Source organism: Saimiri boliviensis, chromosome 7 (assembly GCF_048565385.1).
Source record: "Saimiri boliviensis isolate mSaiBol1 chromosome 7, mSaiBol1.pri, whole genome shotgun sequence".
Taxonomy (NCBI): domain Eukaryota; kingdom Metazoa; phylum Chordata; class Mammalia; order Primates; family Cebidae; genus Saimiri; species Saimiri boliviensis.
Window position 1 is genome coordinate 83,338,494 of NC_133455.1, and position 22,327 is coordinate 83,360,820.

General features: G+C 42.4%; 1 pseudogene; it reads left to right on the forward strand.

Annotated features, from left to right (window-relative positions):
- The first annotated feature begins 5,586 nt into the window (after positions 1-5,586).
- LOC101052122 (protein Daple pseudogene) lies at positions 5,587-11,564 on the forward strand (annotated as a pseudogene).
- The last annotated feature ends 10,763 nt before the right edge of the window (positions 11,565-22,327 follow it).

Consider the following 22,327-nt stretch of genomic DNA (forward strand, 5'->3'; position numbering starts at 1 on the left):
TGATGACATGTGCCCAAAGTAGTCAGAACAGTTTGATTTTATACATTTTATGGAGACACGAGACATCTATTAACATATGCAAGATGAATATTGGTTTGGTCCAAAAAGGCGGGACAACTTGAAGCAAAGACAGGACAACTCAAAGTAGGAAGGGAGCTACCAGGTCACAGGTAGATAAGAGAAACATGATTGCATTCGAGTTTCTGATTAATCTCTCCAAAGGAGGCAATAAGATATGCATTTACCTCTGTGAGCAGAGGGATGATGTTGAATAGAATGGGAGGCAGGTTTGCCCTAAGCAGTTCCCAGCTTGCCTTTTCCCTTTAGCTTAGTGATTTTTGATTCCCAAGATTTATTTTCCATTCATATGGTCAAACAAGGTAATGATCTGCCTTGCCTCCGTTCACATTCTGTAAACAAGTGTACTTTTCATGGTCTATTTATTGCCACCTTTTTTGCATTTTTGTGCTTTGTGTTGCTGAGTTTACTATTTTAAATGGGCCCCCAGCATAGTGCTGATGTGCTTTCATAAAGTGTCTTTAAAGAGAAACATACATGAAACAAGGTTATGTATTGACAGACTGACAAAATGTGACAAGAGGCATGCAGGCACCTGTATTGCTCCTAGGAACAATGACTCAGTATTTGCTGATTCAGAGTTCTCAGCAACTCTATAGACCATAACTACAGCAAACAGTGAGAAGCAAGTGTACATATAACATGTACTAGACATATGGTATAATTGGTGCCCTATTAAGAATCATGTATCTGTGCTATGTGTCAATCTATATAGATACATCCATATGCATTATACACACATGTATGAACACCAAGAATACATTTCTAAACCTCAGTGAAGAACCCACTTAAAAGACTGAATCAAAGTAAAATGTTGACTCATTTTACTAGCCTTTGAAATAGTGGGTTAGGCCTGAACTCAAGCTGGGAAAAGAGCCTCTACTGTTGGAACATAGAATAGAATGTGGCTTGGGCTCATGTCCTGGCCTGAGCACTGGACACCCCTCCTTTCACAAGACTGGACTGGGAAGGATATGACCTGGTAACCAGCCACAGCTTTCCCTATGTGGAGTCTCATGGCCTAGAATGTCTGGAATGGCTGGGTGATCTGAGCGTAGATGGCATGGGAGAAGCCTTACAGATTGGGGTTGCTCCTAGGGCAGACATCAGAGGTCACCCACTAAGTCAGGGGAGAACATGCTGGCAGACTCAAAAGCCATCTGTAGGGCTGAAAATCCTGGGTCATGGGTGCCATACTGGTTGCATACCTGCAGCGTCACTGCCCTGTCAGGGGATCCTCTGCCCTTGAGCCACTGTACTTTCAGACTACCCACAGACATATTCCACAACTTGTTCTGACTTTGACAAGCACAGGGGACTGGCAGGACCTTGCAAAGTCATGGGGCTTCTGGTGACCTAATTTTGTTGTAGACTTCCAATGCCCAAGCTTGGGTCAAAGAAAACATGGTAGGACAACAGCATTTAAAGGGGACACCACCAAGGCCCGGGAACAAACTTGGAGAAGGCATCCTCTCTTGCCCCCTACAGCTTCTCCTTAGACTATTATCCACACTGATATATAAAAAGGGCAGGCAGGGCAGGGCACGGTGGCTCACGCCTATAATTCCAGCCAGGAGATCGAGACCATCCTGGCTAACATGGTAAAACCCTGTCTCTACTAAAAAATACAAAAAAATTAGCCAGGCATGGTGACATGTACCTGTATTTCCAGCTACTTGGAAGGCTGAGGTAGAAGAATCACTTGAACCCAGGAGGCAGAGGTTGCAGTTTGCCGAGATCAAGCCATTGCATTCCAGCCTGGGTGACAGAGCAAGACTCTGCCTATAAAAAATTTAAAAAAAAATAAATAAATAAATGAAACCATACCTGAGAAAAAGCCTAATGGCTAGCTTTTAATCTCAAGTGCCATCTACTGGACTGCAGCCCAAATAACACCACCTTCAGCATACAATGCCTGTGAAATCCACCACAGGAACTCATCCACAATCAAGGGACCTGTGAAGAAGCTTGGTCCACTGAAAACACTGGAAACAAAGGCAATGAATTGTACACAATGTACACAACAGTCAAACCCTCAAGGGGAAAGGAAAACACAGCCCCATTCAAATGACATCAAATTAAAAAAAAAAAAGAAACTTCAGTTTCTTCAGATGATAAGAAATCAATGCAAGAACTCTGGCAATACAGAAAGCCAGATTGTTTTGTTACCTCTAAGTGATTACACTTAGTCCCTAGCAATAGATCTTAACCAGATTGTTATGTCTGAAATGACATATAAAATTCAGAATCTGGAGGGCAAGGACACTCAACTAGATCCAAGATAAATTTGAAACCCAATAAGAAGAAACACAAAAATAACCCATGATTTGAAAAACAATATGGCTATATTAAGAAACAGCCAAACTAGACTTCTAGAATTAAAAAATAGAATGCTTCAGCAATTTTAAAAAACAATTTGAAGCCTTTACAACATAATAGACCAAACAGAGGAAATAATTTCAGAGCTCAAAATATTGTGGATCAACCCACTCGGACAAAAATAAAAAAATATTTTTAAGTGAACAAAGCCTTTGAGAAAAATGAGATTATGTAAATAATCCAAATTTATGACTCATTATTATTCCTGAGAAACAAGGAATGAAAGTAAGCAACTTGGAAAACATATTGGAGAATATAATTCACAAAAATTACCCCAATCTTGTTAGAGAGGTTGGCATGGAAATACAAGAAATTAAGAGAACTACTACAAGATACTATACAGGAGGACCATCCCCAAGGCACATAATCATCAGACTTTCCAAGGTCAAAATGAAAGAAAAAAACAGATAGGCACCTAGAGAAAAGGATAATTGCACCTATAAAAGAAATTCCATCAGATTAACATCAGACTTCTCAGCAGAAACCTTATAAGCCGGGAGAGATTGGGGGCCTACTCTCAGCATTCTTAAAGAAAAGAAATTCCAGCTAGTAATTTCCTACACCACCAAATTAAGTGTCATATGTGAAAGAGAAATAAAACACTTTCCAGACAAGCAATTGCTAAGTGATTGTGATACCTCTAGATGAGCCTTATGCGTAAGGGAGTTCTGAGCATTGAAATAAAAGAATGTTACCCTCTATCACAAAAACACATGTAATTACATATTTGCAAGACCCTGTAAAGAAACCACATAATCAGGACTATAAAGCGATCAGCTAACAACATCATGGTAGAAACAAAACCTTACATATAAATATTAACCTTAAATATAAATAGTCTAAACACTCCACTTAAAAGACACAGATTGACAAACTGAAATTAAGAAAAAAAAAAAAAACTCAAGTATCTGCTGTCTTCAAGAGACCCATCTCACATGGAATGACAGCTATAGGCTCAAAGTAAAGGCTTAAATAAAGAGCATTCATGCAAATGGAAAAAGAAAAGCAGGAGATCACTATTTTTGTATTAGATAAAACAGACTTTCAATAAAAAAACAGTTAAAAAAGATAGAGAAGATCCTTACATCATAATAAAGGGTTCAACTCAACAAGAAGTTTTAACTATTCTAAATATATACACATTGAAAATTGGAACACATGGATTTGTAAAACAATGACTACTAGACCTACAGAAAATTTGGATAAACATTAATAGTGGAGAACCTTGGTAACCCATTGACAGCATTAGACAGATGCTCAAGATAAAAAAGTGACAAATAAATTTTGGATTTAAACTTGATACCTCACCAATTAGACCTAGTAGACATATGTCTATGTATCACCCAACAACCACAGAATGCACATTTTTCTCATCTGCACAAAAACATACCCTAAGATTGACCACTTGCTTAGTCACTGAGCAAATCTCAAAAACTTCAGTAACACTGAAATCATACCAAGCATCTTGGATCACAGTGAAATAAAAATAATAATCAACACCAAAAGGAACTCTCAAAAGCAAATAAATACGTAGAAACTTTAAAAGATGCTCCTGAATAACTTTTGGATAAAAAATAAAATTAAGTCAAAGATCAAAGAATTATTGGAAACAAATGAAAATTGTGACACAACATACTAAAACCTCTGGAATAGACCCAAAACACTAAGAAAACAGTTTTTACCACTAAACACCTGCATTAGCAAGATAGAAAGATCTCAGGTTAACAACCTAATGTCACACCTAAAGGAATTAGAAAAATGAGAACTAAACCTAAACCTAGAAGAAGAAAAGAAATAATTAAAGTCAGAGCAAAACATTTAGATGTCATTTAGAAAATTGAGACCATGAAAACTATTCAAAGGATCAAGAAAACAAAAATTTGGTTATTTGGAAGGATAAACAGGATCAATCCACCACTAGCTGGATCAACAAAGAAATAAAGAAGATCCAAATAAGCACAATCAGAAATGACAAAATGACATTATAACCATTCATAAAAGAGCCTCCTATACTGCCATAAACATCTTTATGGCCATAAACTAAAAAATATAGAGAACATAGGTACATTCCTGGAAACATACAACCTCCCAAAATTGAATGAGGAAGAAACAGAAACTCTAAACAGACCAATAATAAATTATAAAACTGAATCAGTAGTAAAAAGCCTCGTAACCAGAAAAGTCCTGAAGCAGATAGATTCAGAGCTGAATCCTACCAGATGTATAAAGAAGAGCTGATACCAATTCTACTATAACTATTTCAAAAAAAATTGAGGAGGAGGGATTTCTCCCTATCTCAGTCTTTGAAACCAGAATCATCCTGATGCCAAAATCTGGCAGACACAACACAAAAAGAAACTTGCAGGCCAATATTTCTGATGAATGTAGATGCAAAAGACTTTAACAGAGTACTAGCCAAGAAAATCTAGCAACACATTATAAAGTTAGCACGGTCAAATGGGCTTTATTCCTGCAATAGAGAATAGTTAAACATATGCAAATCAATAAATGTGATTCAGAACATAAACACAATTAAAAACCGAAACTATATAATTATTTTAGAGAAAAAATATGTAATAAAACGCAACATTCCTTTAAAATAAAAAACCCTTAACAAATTAGGCATTGAAGAAATGTACCTCAAAATAATAAGAGCCGTCTATGACAAACCCACAACCAATGTCATACCAAATAGGCTAAAGTTGGAAGCATTCTTTCTAAGCACTGGAACAAGACAAATGTGTCTGCTGTCACCACAGCTATTCAACATAGTACTGGAGGCTCTAGCTAGAGCAAGCACACAAGAAAAAGGAAAAAAAGGCATCCAAATAGAAAAAGAAAAAGTCAAATTATCTGTTCTTGTTAAATATACGATTCTATACATAGAAAATACTAACAATTTCTCAAAAATACCTGATTTTAAAACTGCAGTAGCCCTTCTCCCAGCCCCAGGCAGAGCCTGGGGCCACCAAAGCCACAGAATGTGGGCTCGCACACCCACCTTTGTCTCCCGGGTGCGAGCTGCCACAGCCCTGCACCCATCACTCACTGCGGACCCATTTTGTGCCACAGCATGGGGCCACTGGGACACGGGTTGGGGGGTGCGGAGCTGGCAGGCACAGCCTCAGCATGGACGTGATGGTCTCGAAGCTCCTGGAGCTCTTCCTGCAGAGCCCGCTGGTGAGCTGGGTGAAAACTTTTGGCCAGTTCGGAAGTGGCAGCCAGGACAACCTAACTATGTACATGGATTTAGGGGACGGCATCTTTTTAAACCAAATCATGCTGCAAATAGATCCCAGGCCCACAAATCAATGCATCAGTAAGCATATCAACAATGACGTGAACCTTTGCATTCAGAATTTGACCATCTTAGTGAGAAACAAGACCTACTACCAGGAAGTTCTCCAGCAGCTGATTGTAATGAATTTGCCCAATGCTTGTATGATTGGCAGAGAACCACTATCTGGGAAGAGCATGGAGGAAATCAGGAAGGTGTTGCTGCTGGTGATGAGCTGTGCCATCTAGTGTGAGAGGAAAGAGTTCATTGAAAGGATCAAACAGCTGGACATCGAGACCCAGGTTGGCATCATGGCCCATATCCAGGAGATGACTCACAACCAGGAGAACGTGTTTGACCTATAGTGTCTGGAGCTGCCTGAAGTGGCCCCAGAGGAGCTGGAGGCCCTCTCCAGGAGCATGGTGGTCCACCTGAGGAGGCTCATCGACCAGCAGGACAAGTGTACTGAGCTAATCATGGACCTCACTCAGGAGTGGGACTAGCTGCAGGCACAGCACCCACCGAGCCCTGTCAAGTCCTCCAGCACCAACTCCACTCCCAGCCCCACCAGCAGCCTCTCCAGTGAGGACAAGCAACACCTGGCTGTGGAGATGGCCGACACCAAGGCCAGGCTGTGGTTCGTCAAGAAGGAGCTGGAGGAGAAGACAGAGCAGCTTGTGGACACCAGGCACGGGGTTCTCCTGCTTGACTTTCTGGTGCTGGAGCTGCAGAAAGTCAAGCAGGAGAACATCCAACTAGAGGCAGATGTTGGGTCTGCTCAAGCCTATCAAGACGAGTTGGACTCCCTGTGAGAGAAGGTGAACCGCATAGAGAGGCTGGAGCTGGAGCTGACCCGCTGTAAGGAAAAGCTGCATGATGTGGACTTCTACAAGGCCCACATGGAGGAGCTGAGAGAAGATAATATCATTTTAATTGAAGCCAAGGCCATGCTGAAGGAACAGCTGACTGCTGCTTGGGCCTGGTGTGATAAAGTCCATGAGCTGGAGAAGGAGAACCTGCAGCTGAAATCCAAACTTCGCTACCTGGAATTGGACAAGGACACAGATAAGAAACAAATTGAGGAGCTGCTGGAAGAAAACATAGCCCTTGGGATTGCACAGAAGCAGAGCATAAACAAATCTGTCCACCTTGGCTAGGAGTTGGAGCAGCTATCTAAGAACGCAGACTTGTCAGACGCCTCCAGGAAATTGTTTGTGTTTGAGCTGAACAAGTGTGTGTCCAGCCGCATCCTGAAGCTGGAGAAGGAGAACCAGAGACTCCAGAGCACCATCCAGGGGCTGCAGGACACGTCCCTTGTGCTGGAGGAAAGCGGTCTCAAGTGCTGCAAGCTGGAGAAGGAGAACCAACAGCTCAACAAGAAGATTGAAAAGTTACAAACCCAGCTGGAGAGAGAAAAGCAGAACAAGGATCTGGAGACCCTCAGTGAGGAGCTGATCAGAGAGAAGGAGCAGCTGCAGAGTGACATGGAGACCATAAAGGCTGACAAAGTCAGGCAGATCAAGGACCCTGAGCAGGAAAAGGACCACCTCAACTGAGCTGTGTGGATGCTGTGAGAGAGGTCACAGGTCAGCAGCGAGGCACACATGAAGCACATGGAGGAGAACAAAGCCCTCCACCAGATGCTGATGGAGACCAGTGGCAAGCTCAGCCAGTTGGAGTTTGAGAAATGGCAGCTGCACAGGGACCTGGAGCAGGCCAGGGAGAAGGGGGAGTGGGCGGAGAAGCTGGAGAGGGAGCTGCAGCCACTGCAGGAGAACAAACAGCTGGCCAGGAAGCTGACCTCCCTGGAAATGGCCACCGAGAAAATCGAGGCCCTGGAACATGAGAGCTGGGGCCTGCAGCTGGAGAACCGGACACTGAGGAAGTCTTTGGATACCCTGCAGAATGTGTCCCTGCAGCTTGAGGGCCTGGAGCACGACAACAAGCAGCTAGTCAGGGAGAACCTGGAGCTGCATAGGATGGTGGAGACTCTGCACTTCACCAGCACCAAGCTGGTGCAGATGGAGAGGGAGAACCAACAGCTGGAGCACGAGAAGGAGGAGCTGAGGAAGAACGTGGAGCTGCTCAAGGTCCTGGGCAAGAAGTCAGAGGCCTGGAGCTCAGCTACCAGAGCATGAGTGCCAAGAACCTTTGGCTGCAGAAGAGCCTGGAAAGCAGCGGCCGCAAGACGCAGACCCTGGAGAGTGAGCTGGGCAAGCTGGAGGTAGAGCACCAGACGCTGCGGCGGGACCTGGAGGCCCTGCAGCTGGCCAGTGCACAGCTGGAGGGGGCCGAGAAGGACAGGAAGGCCCTGGAGCAGGAGGTGGCCCCGCTCGAGAAGGACAAGAAGCAGCCAACAGAAGGAGGCCAAGCGGCTGTGGTAGCACGTGGAGCTCAAGGACATGGTCTTGGACAACAGCACTGCTAAGGTCTCTGCTGTTGAGAAGGAGAGCCACACGCTGGACAAGGAGCTGGCCCGCTGCAGGGATGTGGCTGGCCAGCTGAAGGAGCTGGAGAAGGACAACCGGGACCTCACCAAGCAGGTCCCTGTGCACGCCAGGACACTGATGACCCTGAGGGAGGACCTGGTGCTGGAGAAGCTGAAGAGCCAGCAGATGAGCAGTGAGCTGGACAAGCTGAGGCAGGAACTGGAGAAAGTCAGCCTCAACAGGGAGCTGCTGCTGCAGGAGGATGACAGCAGCAGTGACACAAAATATGAGATTTTGGAGGACAGAAATGAATCAGCATTAAAAACAATGCTAGCCATGAAAGAAGAAAAGACTGTGCTCCTGGAAGCACAGATGGAAGAGAAAGCGAGCCTCAATTGCCAGTTAGAGAGCTAGCTGCAGATGCTGAAGAAGGGAGTGTGAGATCCTCAGGCAGAACCAGGGAGAGGGGCAGCACTTGCAGAACTCTTTCAAACACCCTGCGGGGAAGACAGCCGCCAGTTACCGGGGAAAAGAGGCCTGGGGGCCCAGCCACAAGGAAGCTATCCTGGACCTGCTCCAAGTGAAGGACCGGGCCATCGAGCTGGAGCGGCTCTGTAAGCTGAGAAGCAGCTGCTCAAGGAATAGCTGCAGCACCTGGAGACCCAGAACGTGGCCTTCAGCAGCCAACAGAGAGCCTTCCTGCAGTAGCACACCATGCTGCGGACCCAGACTGCCAAGCTGCTGGTAGGGAACTCCACACTGAGCTCCCAGAGCACTGTTCTCAACCCTCAATAGGCACTGCTGCAGAACCACCACATGGCCAAGGAGATGGAGAACGAGAGCCTGCAGAGGCAGCAGGAGCAGCTGACAGCGGCCCATGAGGCCCTGCTGCAGGACCACGAGCACCTGGGCATGCTGCACGAGCGGCAGTCTGCCAGTATGAGGCCCTCATCCGCCAGCACAGCTGCCTGAAGACATTGCATCGGAACCTGAAGCTGGAGCACAAGGAGCTCCGGGAGAGGCACGAGGACATGCTGATGCTCAAGGCGGAGCTGGAGGAATGGGAGAAAGTCTTGACCATGGAGCAGGAGGCACTGCAGCAGGAGCAGAGGACAAATGCCTTCGCCATGGGTGAGAACCAGAGGCTGCAGGGCGAGCTGGACAGGGTCAGTTTCCTGCACCACCAGCTGAAGGGGGAGTACGAGGAGCTACATGCTCACACCAAGGAGCTGAAAACCTCACTGAACAACGCTCAGCTGGAGTTCAAATGCTGGCAGGCCTGCTTCGAGGAGCTAAAGGAGCAGCACCAGGCCATGGACATCTCGCTGACCAAGTTGGACAACCACTGTGAGCTGCTTTCACGTCTCAAGGGAAACGTGGAAGAAAATCATCACCTCTTGCGCCAGATCCAGCTGTTGAGCTAGCAGAACCAGATGCTTCTGGAGCAGAACATGGAGAACAAGGAGCAGTACCATGAGGAGCAGAAGTAGTACACAGACAAATTAAATGCCTTAGGAAGACAAAAGGAAAAACTGGAAGAAAACAATTATGGATCAATACAAGTTCTATGATCCTGCTCCTGCTCCAAAGAAGAAGAACCACTGTATTGGAGCCAAAGCCTTAGTCAAACTCATGAAACCAGAGGAGGGTTCAAGGGAACGCTTGAAGTTCACTGCGGACAGTCCTCCCTGGCAGCTGGAGTCCTCAGACCCCGCCTTGCTGGCAGCCTCGCAGCCTCTCAGAGCACAGCCCGAGAACCCGGACGCACCCCCGCGCTGGGCTCCAACTGTGCGGAAAAGCGTGATGCCCACAACGGGTCTGCGGGGAACGGCCCTGGGGATCTCAAACCAAAGTGAGGCTCCCCACACAGAGGCAGCCTTGACCGCACAGATGCCTCCACTGATCCGGCCCTGAGGTCCCGGCCTTTGGAGCTGGGCTCCTGGACCTGCTCAACCTCAGCCACCACTCCAACCCCTTCCAGCTGCACCCCCACCGCCCGGCACCCAGGCGGCACCAAAGATGACAACCTCTGCGAGCCATCTCGAGTTTGAGGTCCCCAACCACAGGCAGTACGTGTCGCGATCAAGTAGCTTAGACAGCAGTAGAAACACATCCAGCAACAGCTCTCCTCTTAACCTAAAAGGCTCCTCCGAGCCGCTCCACGGCCGGTCTGAGAGCTTCGGCAGTGAAGACCTGATCCCCAGCAGGAACCCGGCCACTCTGCCCCGGGAAGCCAGCGCCCCAGGGCGCAATGCCTTCGGCCACCACGAGTACCCCTCGCCCTGGAACGGGCCTGTCCTACAGGAGGGTGCCCAGAAGAGGGGCACAGCCCCTCCGCAAGCTCGGCCTCCCCCAGCAGCAAGATGGTCACCTTGGAGGACTTCCTGGAGGAGAGCAACCGCAGCTCCCCCACCCAAGACACACCCAGTTGCCGGGCTGACCTGCTGAGTGACTCCTTCCGGAAGGCCAGCGATCTCCCGGCTGCAGGAGGCCAGCCAGGACCACCCGCCAGGAAAGAAGGGGCCAAAATGCCTACCAGCGTTGTGGCCCCCACCGTCAAGATGGCCGCCCCGCCTCGGAGAGGAAGCCGCCGAAGCCCGGGCAGTATGTGAAGCCAAACTGCAGACTGCCTGAGGCTGAGGCCCCACCCAACGTGGCCCCCCGACAGGCCCAGCGCCCCCCTCCCCCAGCCTGTCTCTGGGCAGACCCCGGCAGGCCCCGGTGCCCTCACTTCCCACGCACCTGCCGGCCGCGGCGCCTCCCTGAGCCGAGCCTTCCGCCTGGCCTCAGGCGACCTTCTCCCGGCCACCGGGCCTGAGGCCTGCAGACAGAAGTCCCCCCAGAAGCTGGGGGCTCCCGAGGCCTCGAGGGTGGGGGGCAGAGAGACAGGCAGCCATACCCTGCCAAGCCCCGCACCCCCCCAGCTCCGCAGCCTGGCCTGGGAGCGGACCCCACTTGTGGGAAAGGCCGGCGGCTCCTGTGAGGGCCCGGGTCCCCGCAGCCGCCGCTGGACACGAGGCGCTTCTCCCCGGCTCCCCCAAAGGAGGAGAGGCTGGCCCCGCGGCGTCAGTCCGCCACAGCCCCCGCCGTCGCCGCTGCAGGTGCTGGTGCTGGCGGTGGTGGCGGCAACTCCCAGCTCCCGCACTTCCCACCTGCTGCGGCCCAAGGCGCCCCCGCACCCAGGCGAGGTGGCCGCCATCGCCCCCTTCCGGGCGGGGCTCAACCTCTCAGAGGGAGATGGGGTCCCTGGCAGGGGCCCAGGTCTGTCTCCTGACTCGGCTCCCCACCCCGGCCAGGGCCTGGAGGACTTCAGTCGAGGGAGCAGCTCAAAGAGCACCCCGGCCTCCCCGGGGCCGGGCGGGGACCCGCAGACGGTGTGGTACGAGTCCGGCTGCGTGTGAACCGCTAGCGGCTGAGCTCGCACACCTGAAAACTACGGACACGCCTTCCGACGCCCGTGGCCTTGGCTCCTGCTTGCCTGCGGCGCCAGGAAACGGTTTGGGATGAGGAGCGAGGTTCCCATGCCTTTCTGCTGTTTGTTCTGTGAATGGAAACATTGTGCCAAGCCCCAAGAGGATGACGCTTCCAGGTGTGTAATGAGTCTTCTGTATCTGCCGCTTCCAGCAGCTGGTATCTTTGGAATAAATCTACGGCAGCATGGGGACCAATTAGGATGCGATGACAAGCTGACTTCCCCCAAAGCAGACACTACTCCGGTACGTCCCAGTGCAGCACTCGTTTGCAATGTGTGGAGCTCCATTGGGCACACACATACTCACACAGCAGGCTCACGAGGCTCTGGCCTGGCAGGCCTAAGAGCCCCACGCCCTCTCCCAAAGGCCACTGGATCCGAGGAGAAGCCCAGACTGGCCACGCTACAAAGGTCTTGAAGGCCTTGGGCAGACCCCAGAGTCAGGCCTGCTGTTAAAAAACGGGAGTGCTGCTGTTCCATTCCTGGGGTCCCAAGCACTTCCCTTTACCCTAGGACCCAGGGCGCCTGCAAGGCAGCTGGCGGTGGCCTTGGCCATTTGTCCCCAGCCTCCAGCTGACTCCTGAGCTCTGCATCAGGGGGTCTGGGGACCACACAGGCATCTGCCTTCTTAGATTTCCCTGGCTCACTTTTCTGCCAACACTGGATTTGCTAGGCCTGGGGATGGGGAGGGCAGAATAGAGGCCCTCACCGAGCCCCCTCCAGGCTAGGGTGCATAGTGGACTGAGGAGTCACCCGGGGCAAAGCGAGGTGCAGACTCGATGTGTAACGTGGCTGCGGCCCCAACTTCCCCGGTCTCAGATGGGGTGTTGATTTATTTCTGAATAACTTTTTGGGTATAGAAACCGTTTTTTAAAAATATATGACATATATATGCACAAACTCATGTGACATATGTATACTTTGGGGGATCTATTTATGTTCCAGAGGGAGTCATTCTCTTCTATCAGGAATCTTACCTGCTGCTTTGTGTCTTTGGTCAGATTCCTGACAATTTAGTTTCCTGTTGCAAAGGTGCTTTTCCTGGGGTGAACTAAACCTATTGATTTTTTCTTAAGATTTTGTTTTCCTTTTGATTTAATATAATGAGAAAGAAATGGGAGATTTTTTGAATGTTAACAAGGTCCTTTTAGAAGTGTTTGGGATTGTATATTAAATAGCTATCTGTTCTGGAATGCAAGGACAGGATTGTAAAAAAATGGAATGGAACAACAACAACCACAAAAACTGCAGTAAAGTTTCAGGATACAACATAAATGCAAACATCCATAGCATTTCTTTACACCAATAATATTCAAGATTAGAACCAAGTCAAGAAAGTAATTCCATTTCCAATAACTAGGAAAGAATAAGTTATCTAGGAATATGTTTAATCAAGGAAGTGAAAGATTTCTACAGGAAGAACTATAAACATTGCTGAGGGCTGGGTGTGATGGCTTACACCTGTGATCCCAGTACTTTGGGAGGCCAAGACAGGAAGGAAGACTGCTTGACCCAAGGAGTTCAAGAAGAGCCTGGGCAACATCAGGAGACCCTATGTCTACAATTTTTTAAAAAAAATCAGTTGAATGTGGTTGGAATGTACCTATAATTCCAGATACTAGGGAGGCTGAAGTGGGCTGATAGCGTGAGGCTGGAAGCTTGAGGCTGCAGTGAGCCATGATCATGCTACTGTACTCTAGCCTGGGTGACAGAGTGAGAACCTGTCCCCCAAAAAGATTTGCTGAAAGAAACCATAGATTATACAAACAAATGAAAAAAATTTCCTTGTTCATGAATTAGAGGAATCAATATTGCAAAAATATCTATACTGCCAAAGAAATCTACAGATTCAATGTAATTTCTATCAAATTAACAACATTGTGTTTTACAGTATTAGGAAAAATCTATTTTAAATTTCATGTGGAACAACAACAATGAAAAAAAAAACAGCCAAAATAGCCAAGGCAATTCTAAGCAAAAAGAATAAAGCCAGAGGCATCAAATTACCCAACTTCAAACTATACTGTAAGACTGTAGCGCCGGGCGTGGTGGCTCAAGCCTGTAATCCCAGCACTTTGGGAGGCCGAGGCGGGTGGATCACGAGGTCTAGAGATCGAGACCATCCTGGTCAACATGGTGAAACCCCGTCTCTACTAAAAATACAAAAAATTAGCTGGGCATGGTGGCACGTGCCTGTAATCCCAGCTACTCAGGAGGCTGAGGCAGGAGAATTGCCTGAACCCAGGAGGCGGAGGTTGCGGTGAGCCGAGATCGCGCCATTGCACTCCAGCCTGGGTAACAAGAGCGAAACTCCATCTCAAAAAAAAAAAAAAAAAAAAAAAAGACTGTAGCAACCAAAACAACATATCACTGGTACATAAGAGACACAGAGATCAATGGAACAAAGTAGAGAACCCAGAAAGGAAGCCAAACATCTATAATCACTGATCTTTGACAAAGCTGACAAAAATAAACAACGGGGAAAGGACAATAAATGGTATTGGGGAAAACTGGCTAACCATATACAGACGATAAAACTGGACCCCTATCTTCAAACATATGCAAAAGTTAACACTAGATGGATTAAAGACTTAAATGAAGGATCTCAAACTATAAAAATCTTAGAAGATTATGTAAAAGATACTATTCTGGACATTGGACTAGGCAAAGAATTTATGACTCAGTTCTCAAAGGAAATTGCAGCACAAAAATTGACAAGTAGGACCTAATTAAAATAAATAGCTTATGCACAGAAAAGGAAGCTATCAATGAAGTAGGCAGATGACCTTTAGAATGGAGAAAATATTCGCAATCTATGCATCTGACAATGGACTAATAGCCAGAATGTGTAAGAACCTTAAATCAACAAGAAAAAAAATCCATTAACAATTGGGCAAAGAACATGAATAGATACTTTTCAAAAGAAGGCATACAAATATCCAATCCACATAGAAACAATGTGCACATCAATAATCATCAGAGAAATGCAAATAGAAAACAAAGTAAGATATAAGCTCACACGAGTCAGAATGGCTCTTATGAAAGAGTTGAAAAACAATAGATGCTAGTGAGGTTGTGGAGAATAAGAAACACTTATACACTATTGGTGTAAATGTAAATTAATTCAGCCACTATAGAAAGCAGTTTGGAGATTTCTCGAAGAACTTAAAACAGAGCTACCTTTCAACCCAGCAATCAATTCCTGGGTATATACCTAAAGGAAAATAGATCATTATATCAAAAAGACACATGTACTCATGTTCATTGCCACACTATTCACAAAAGCAAAGACATGGAATTAACCTAGGTACCTATCACTGGTGGATTAGATAAAAAAAATGTATTGCATATGCACCGTGGAAAACTACACAGCCATAAAAATGAGAGGAAATCACATCCTTTGCAGCATCGTAGATGGAGCTGGAGACCATATCTAGGTGAATTAATTCTGAAACAGATAATCAAATACCACATGTTATCACTTATAAGTTGGAACTAAATATTGGGTACAGATGTACATACAGACAAGATCAATAGACACTGAGGACTCCAAAGCAGGGAGAAAGGTAGAAGGGAAAGTGCTGGAAAACTACCTATTAGGTATTATGTTCACTATCTGAGTGACAGATTCAGTTGAAGCCCAAATCTTAGTGTCATGCAATACATTTATGTAAAAATCCTGCCCATGTACCCATTGAATCTAAAAAATAAAATGAAGAATAAAATATAGGCTTATTTACTCTCAAAAGAATAATTTCTCTTATACTTTGACTCCAAAACTCTACTTGTAGAAATTTATTCTTCAGAATCTCACATAAAGAAAATAATAAATCACATATTAAGAACATTTTCTAATATCAAATAATTATGTGCAGTCTAAATGCTTATCAACAAAGAACTAGTTAGACATATTACAGGCAACAGAATACTCTGCCATCATAAGAAAAATGAGGACTTTTATTAACATGATATTAAAGATACACAATAGGATAAAAAGATAGATAGTTTTAATGGTCTGCTGTCATTTGTGTTAAAAATATTACATGTTTATTTAAAAATGTATATTGTGTTTTTGGATAATGAGGCAAAAGTTAGAGGAAGAATTTTGTTTTTTTATTTGCATGTTTAACTACATGCATGAATTTCTCTTGAAAATATATGAAAATTAAAAATAAAGTAAGATTATGACAATGGTAAGGTCAAGCATGGCCAAAGTTGCCTTGAGAGGTACATGGAGTACACTATGTTCTTTTTAGCAATTCAAACTCTACCTGCTTTTCTAGCCTGGCTCCAGAATTATCTCCTGTATGAATCTATCTTAGTTCATTCTAATTATGATTCATTGTATTATTTTATTACCCATATTGAGTACCTACTATGGGCCAGGTACTATTTGACAATTTATAAAACAATAAAAATTAGGTTAACATATATTTTCATCAATGTAATATTTATATGTAGAAAAAATAAAAATTTTAATTTCTGTAATTTAAAACTTTTGTTCATAAAATCTAGTGTGTGATTCTATATTATTTACTTATCATTTCAAATTTCTCTCCTTAAATTTATTTCTCTAATTAAGTTATAATCTCCTTAGGCTAGAACTTTGTGACTTGATTTCTTTTCTGTCCAGCATTGACTTAGTTCCATAGTCAGTACATAGCAGGCACTGAATGAATATTAGTGAATGATTGATTGATTGTTGTTGACCTTGTGGCTTTTCTTATTTTGAAATTGTTTGCTGTTAAAGAAAAATAATTTATACTATTTATTCCTGAATAGGTGATCATTTCAAACCAAGAAAACAAAAATTAAACACATTTACATGGTGTCTGTAATTCAATTATGGACCAAAATCAGCATTTGAATAAGACAGCAGAGGCACAATCTTCAGAGAGAAAGAAAACTAGACACTGCGATGCATTCAAGGTAGAGTGAATTTCATGCTTTCAAACTAATATAAAAGAAAAATTTTAATTTATAGAAAGGCAACCAGTTGTTATGGATTGCACCACTGCACTTCAGCCTGGGTGACAAGAACGAGGCTCACTCTCAAAAAAAAAAAAGAAAAGAAAAAAAAAAGAATATGGTATTTTAAATCATCATTTTCAATTGAAGTATAGTTTAAAATATTAAAATAATTCATATCTTGATTTAAAACAATCTTTCAATCTGATTAAGGAATTTCATTGGTAAAATTTTCAATCCTTCAGAGTTTATTAATGTGGGAAGTTTAGATATATTTTCATATATTTTCTTTGGTTCTTGATAGGTCAAAATGTACTTATAAATGTGATTAAAAGAATGGATATTTAATGAATAGTATATAAAATATGCTCTTTGAAATAACCTATAAATCTAGAACACTAATGTCTTATGAATCGCTTTGTGATCTTGTCCTGTTTAAATAGTCTTTTTTTAAAAAAAAGAACAGCATTTTAAAAATTCTTTTTTTTTTTTTTTTTTTTTTTTTTTTTTTTTTGAGACGAAGTTTCGCTCTTGTTACCCAGGCTGGAGTGCAATGGCGCGATCTCGGCTCACCGCAACCTCCGCCTCGTGGGTTCAGGCAATTCTCCTGCCTCAGCGTCCTGAGTAGCTGGGATTACAGGCATGCGCCACCACGCCCAGCTAGTTTTTTGTATTTTTAGTAGAGACGGGGTTTCACCATGTTGACTAGGATGGTCTCGATCTCTTGACCTCGTGATCCACCCGCCTCGGCCTCCCAAAGTGCTGGGATTACAGGCTTGAGCCACCGTGCCCGGCCTAAAAATTCTTTTAAGTAATACACTCTGACAGAAAAAAGATCAGCAATAATCAAAAGACCTCAACAAAAGACCTAACTGATGACTTAGGAAAGCTGTTGAATATTTCCACTTCCAAGCTGGTAAAAGTAACAATTCTGACTCTTGCTTTTGTCATGAACTGTGGGAGCCATTAAATGATATCAACATTTTCATAAACAGGAAAAAGGACTCCTCAGTACGGTGATATATGATGAAACCAAGACTTAGCAAAGTTGAGAAATTTGCCTGAGGTCACCTGTGTTGCATGTGGAAAACCCTGGTACCCAAATCAAAACCTTCAACCCACACAGGGAAGTCTTGAGGAAATCAAGAAATCAATCACAGCCATATTTTACCAATATTTTAAGTTTTTTATTTAGTCAAAGTTGTAGTCTTATCCAGCTGAATAAAGACCACTGAGTTCATCTGAATTGCAATAATGTTATATCAGGTTCCTTTTAACTTTGTCCAGGGAACATGATGTCTGTTTTCAGCGATTACTGGTAAAATGTTGTTCTGATGAAATATTTGAATAATATCTAAGCAAAATGAAAGTCACAAAGAAAAACTATTGGTGATACAATTGAATTACATTATATTGTCTAGGATTAACATGGTATGCTGAATTATTTTTGTTTTTCATTATACGGTATTACAGTGATTTCACTCACAAAGCACGTTACCTGCAGCCAAATAAGATCAGAAAAATGACAATAGTAGTAGCTATCATTTATTGTCTACTTACTGTATGTCAGATATTGGTCTGGTGACTTTACATCTGCTAATAGATTTTTTTTCCTTATCACAATTCTATCAGCCAGATGCTATTATTTCCCCTCTCAGATGAAAACATCTATGTATAGAAAGGGCAAATAATTTCCTGTCGGTCACAAAGCTGGTAAGTGGTGGAACTCAGGTCTGAACTCAGGCAGTCTGATTCTAAGTCCCATATTCTCAACTCTACTTCATATATTGTTAAAGTAAGTAGAGATTTTTGTAATATTAGTACCCTCAAGATGTTGTGGTAAGCAGGAATTTATAAGTGGCCTATTTAATGACCTTCTGCATTCCAAACTTCTAAAAATTCACCTTCAGACCAAATAGTTTAGTATCAACTAACTATGGGAGTCTTACGCTTGTTTATGTATATGCACAGACACTAAAACAGATGTTGTTACTGGCTTACATAGACAGACTCAGCAGATGGAAATGTATATAAATGCAAATACTTAACAAACACCTGCCCAGTAAAAACAATGTATATTTTGAATCTTTTCTACCCCTTTCCCTCAATTTTTGAACTGAACCAACTAAGTTACGTAAAACCTACCAGTATATCCATCATCTTTAATACTTGTCACTTCTGCTGTTTGAATTTCTTATACCTCTAAATTGTAAAGAAAAGTATGCAACAACACAAAAGTAATGCATTAATAACAAAAGCCTTAAATAATGGAGCAAAAGAAAAACTTTCCCATTTCTGGTTCCATTCTCATTCCCCTCAGTGGCTTAAAACAATGCAGTTATTGTCTTAACTTTCTGAAACTCAGAAGTCTGAAACGAGTTTCAGTGAACTAAACTCAAAACTGGTAAGTCTGTGTTTCTTTCGAAGGATTCTGGGGATAATTTCCTTGGCTTCTGAACTTCATGAGGCTGTCTGAATTTCTTGGCTCATGGCTTCCTCTATTCAAAGCTAGTGATGTCAAAGCTAGAGAATTCTTGTAGACCTCTTATCTCCACAGATATGTAACATCCTTCATTATGAACATTCCCCGCCAGAGTAGTATATTTGTTAAAATTTGTGAATCTACATTCACACATCGTAATTATCCTTAACCCATATTTTACATTAGGGTACACTCTTGGTATTATGTCTTCTGTGGGTTTAGGCAAATACAAAGGCATGTATTCATCCTTATAATATCAAACAGAGTAGTTTTATTGCCCTGGGTTTCTTTTCTGCTCTTCATCATTTTTCGCTCATTCAATTTCAACCTTTGTCAAACACTAATTTTTTTATACTGCCTCCATAGTTTTGTTTTTTCCAGAAAGGCATATAATTGAATTCTTACACTGTAGACTTTTCAGACTGGATTCTTTAATTTAAAGACATGTATTTATGACTCCTTCATGGGTTTGTGTGGTTTGGTAGCTGATTTTTTAGCATTGAATAATATTTCATTATTTGGATGTATCAGTTTGTTTATCCATATACATACTGAAATACATCTGGATTACATTCAAGTTTTGGCAATTATACATAAAACTACTATAAACATCTGTGTGCAGGTTTTTATGTGAACATACATTTTCAGCTCTTTTGGGTAAATACCAAGTAGTGTGATTGCTAGAATATATGGTAAAGTATGTTTAATTTTGTTAGCAATTGTCAAACTGGCTTCCAAAATTACTGAACCATTTTTTTATTCTCAACAGCATACACAATTCCTATTGCTCCATATGCTTGCCAACATTTGCTGTTGTCAGTGTTTTAAATATTGGCAATTCTAGTAGGTGTATAGTGGTATCTCACTGACATTTTAGTTTGTATTTTCCTGATAACATAGAATGTGAGGCATAAAATCAATGTGCTTACTTGTCATCTGTATGTCTTCCCTGGTGAAGTGTCTCTGAAGTCTTTGATCTATTTTTCAATCAGTTTGTTTCCTTATTTTTGAGTTTTAAGAGTCCTTTATCATTTGGAAAAGACCTTGATCAGAAATGTCCTTAGCAAATATTTTCCCTCAGTCTGTGACTTCTCTTTTTATTCTCTTAAATTTTATCTCACAACGCAGAAGTTTTAAATTTTAACAATGTCTAGTTTACCAGCTTTTTTTTTTTTTGAGATGAAGTCTTGCTGTTTCCCAGGCTGGAGTCCAATGGTACAATCTCTGCTCACCACAACCTCTGCCTCCTGGGTTCAAGCGCTTCTCCTGCCTCAGCCTCCCTAGCAGATGGGATTACAGTCACATGCCATCATGCCCAGCTATTTTTTTTTTTTTTTTGTATTTTTAGTAGAGACGGGGTTTCACAATGTTTGCCAGGATGGTCTTGAACTCCTCCCCTTGTGATCTGACTGCCTTGGCCTCCCAAAATGCTGGGATTACAGGTGTGAGCTACCATGCCCGACCAACCTTTTTTTTTTTTTTTTTTTTTTTAATGGATTATACCCTTGGTGTTTCATCTAAAAAGTCATCACCAAACCACAGGTAATATAGATTTCCTCTAAAGTTTTAATTTCTAAGAGTATTGAGTTTTGCATTTTACATTTAGATCTGTGATCCATTTTAAATTCCTTTTGAAGGGAATAATGCATCTAGATTCATTTGTTTTGCATGCAGATGTCCAGTTGTTCCAGCACCATTTGTTGAAAAGCCTGTATTTTCTCCATTGTATTGCTTTATTGCTTTTGCTTCTTTGTCAAGGACTTTGTCAGTCGACTTGTTCATATGAATCTATTTTGGGGCTCTGTATTCTTTCTTTGGTTCATTTGTCTATTTCTTCATCATTACCACACTCTTTGGATTAACACAGCTTTATAGCAAGTCTTGAGGTCCAGTATTATCAGTCTCTAAACTTTGTTCTCCTTCAATATTATGTTGACTGTTCTGGATCTTTTGCCTCACCATATAAACTTTAAATCAGTTTGTCAATATCCACAAAAGTAGTTGAAATTTTGTTCATAATTGTATTGCATACATACATCAAGTTGATAAGCCTGAATTTTTATAATATTGAATCTTCCTACAAATAAATACAAAATATTTATTTACTTTTTAAATTTTTGAACTCAGAATTTTGTACAAAAATCTTGCACTTAAGAAAAAATTATACTTAAGTATTCCTGCTAGTGTAAATGACACTGTGTTTTTAATTTCAAATTTTACTTGTTCATTTCTGGTATATAGGAAATCTATTGGCTGGTGTATGAAAACAAATTCCACAACTTTGTTAAAATTGCTTATCACTTACAGGAATTCTTCTTTTTTATTTTTGTTAATTTTTTTCTGAATTTCTACATAGACAATTATGACATCTACAAACAAAGACTTATTTTTTCTTCCCTATCTGTATATATTTTATTCCTTTTTCTTGTTTTATTGCATTAGCTAGGATTTCCAGTATCCTGTTCAAAAGCAGTGGGGAAAGGGGACATCTTTGCCTTCTTATCGATCTTAATAGGAAAGTTTTGAGTTTCTCACCACTAAATATAATGTTATCTGTAGTATATTAGTAGATGACCTTTATAAAGTTGAAGACATTTTCCTCTACTCATAATGTATTGGGAGTTTTTGTCATAAACAAGTGTGGGTTTTTATCAAATGAGTCTTTTGAATTGATTAATATGATTATGTGATTTTTTTTCTTTAATAGCCTACTGGTGTGATGAATCAATTATAGAAATTGATTTTAAAATGACAAACCAGCTTTTCATGCCTGGGAAAAATCCCATTCAGTCATGCTGTTCAATTCTTTTCATGGATTCTTAGGGTTTTTTTTGCTAATATTTGTGGAGAATATTTAAATCTATGTTTATGAGATAAATTAGTCTGTAGTTTTCTTTTGTTGTAATATTTAATATCATTCTATGGTTTTGGTGTTAGGGCAAGCCTGGCCTTATAAAATGAGATAAAATGTGTTTCTAATGCTCTGTTCTCTGAAAAAAATTATAGAGCATTAGTATAGTTTCCTTTTTAAATGTTTGATTGAAATCACCATTGTAACCATCTGGGCCTGGTTCTTACTATTTTGAAATGTTATTAATTATGAATTCATCTTTATTAAACTAAGTCTATTCAGATGATATACATCTTCTTGGATGAGGTTGGATTGATAGTATCTTTCAAGAAATTGGGCCATTTTATATGTTACTAAAATTATAGACAAATTGTTGTTTATAGTATTTCTT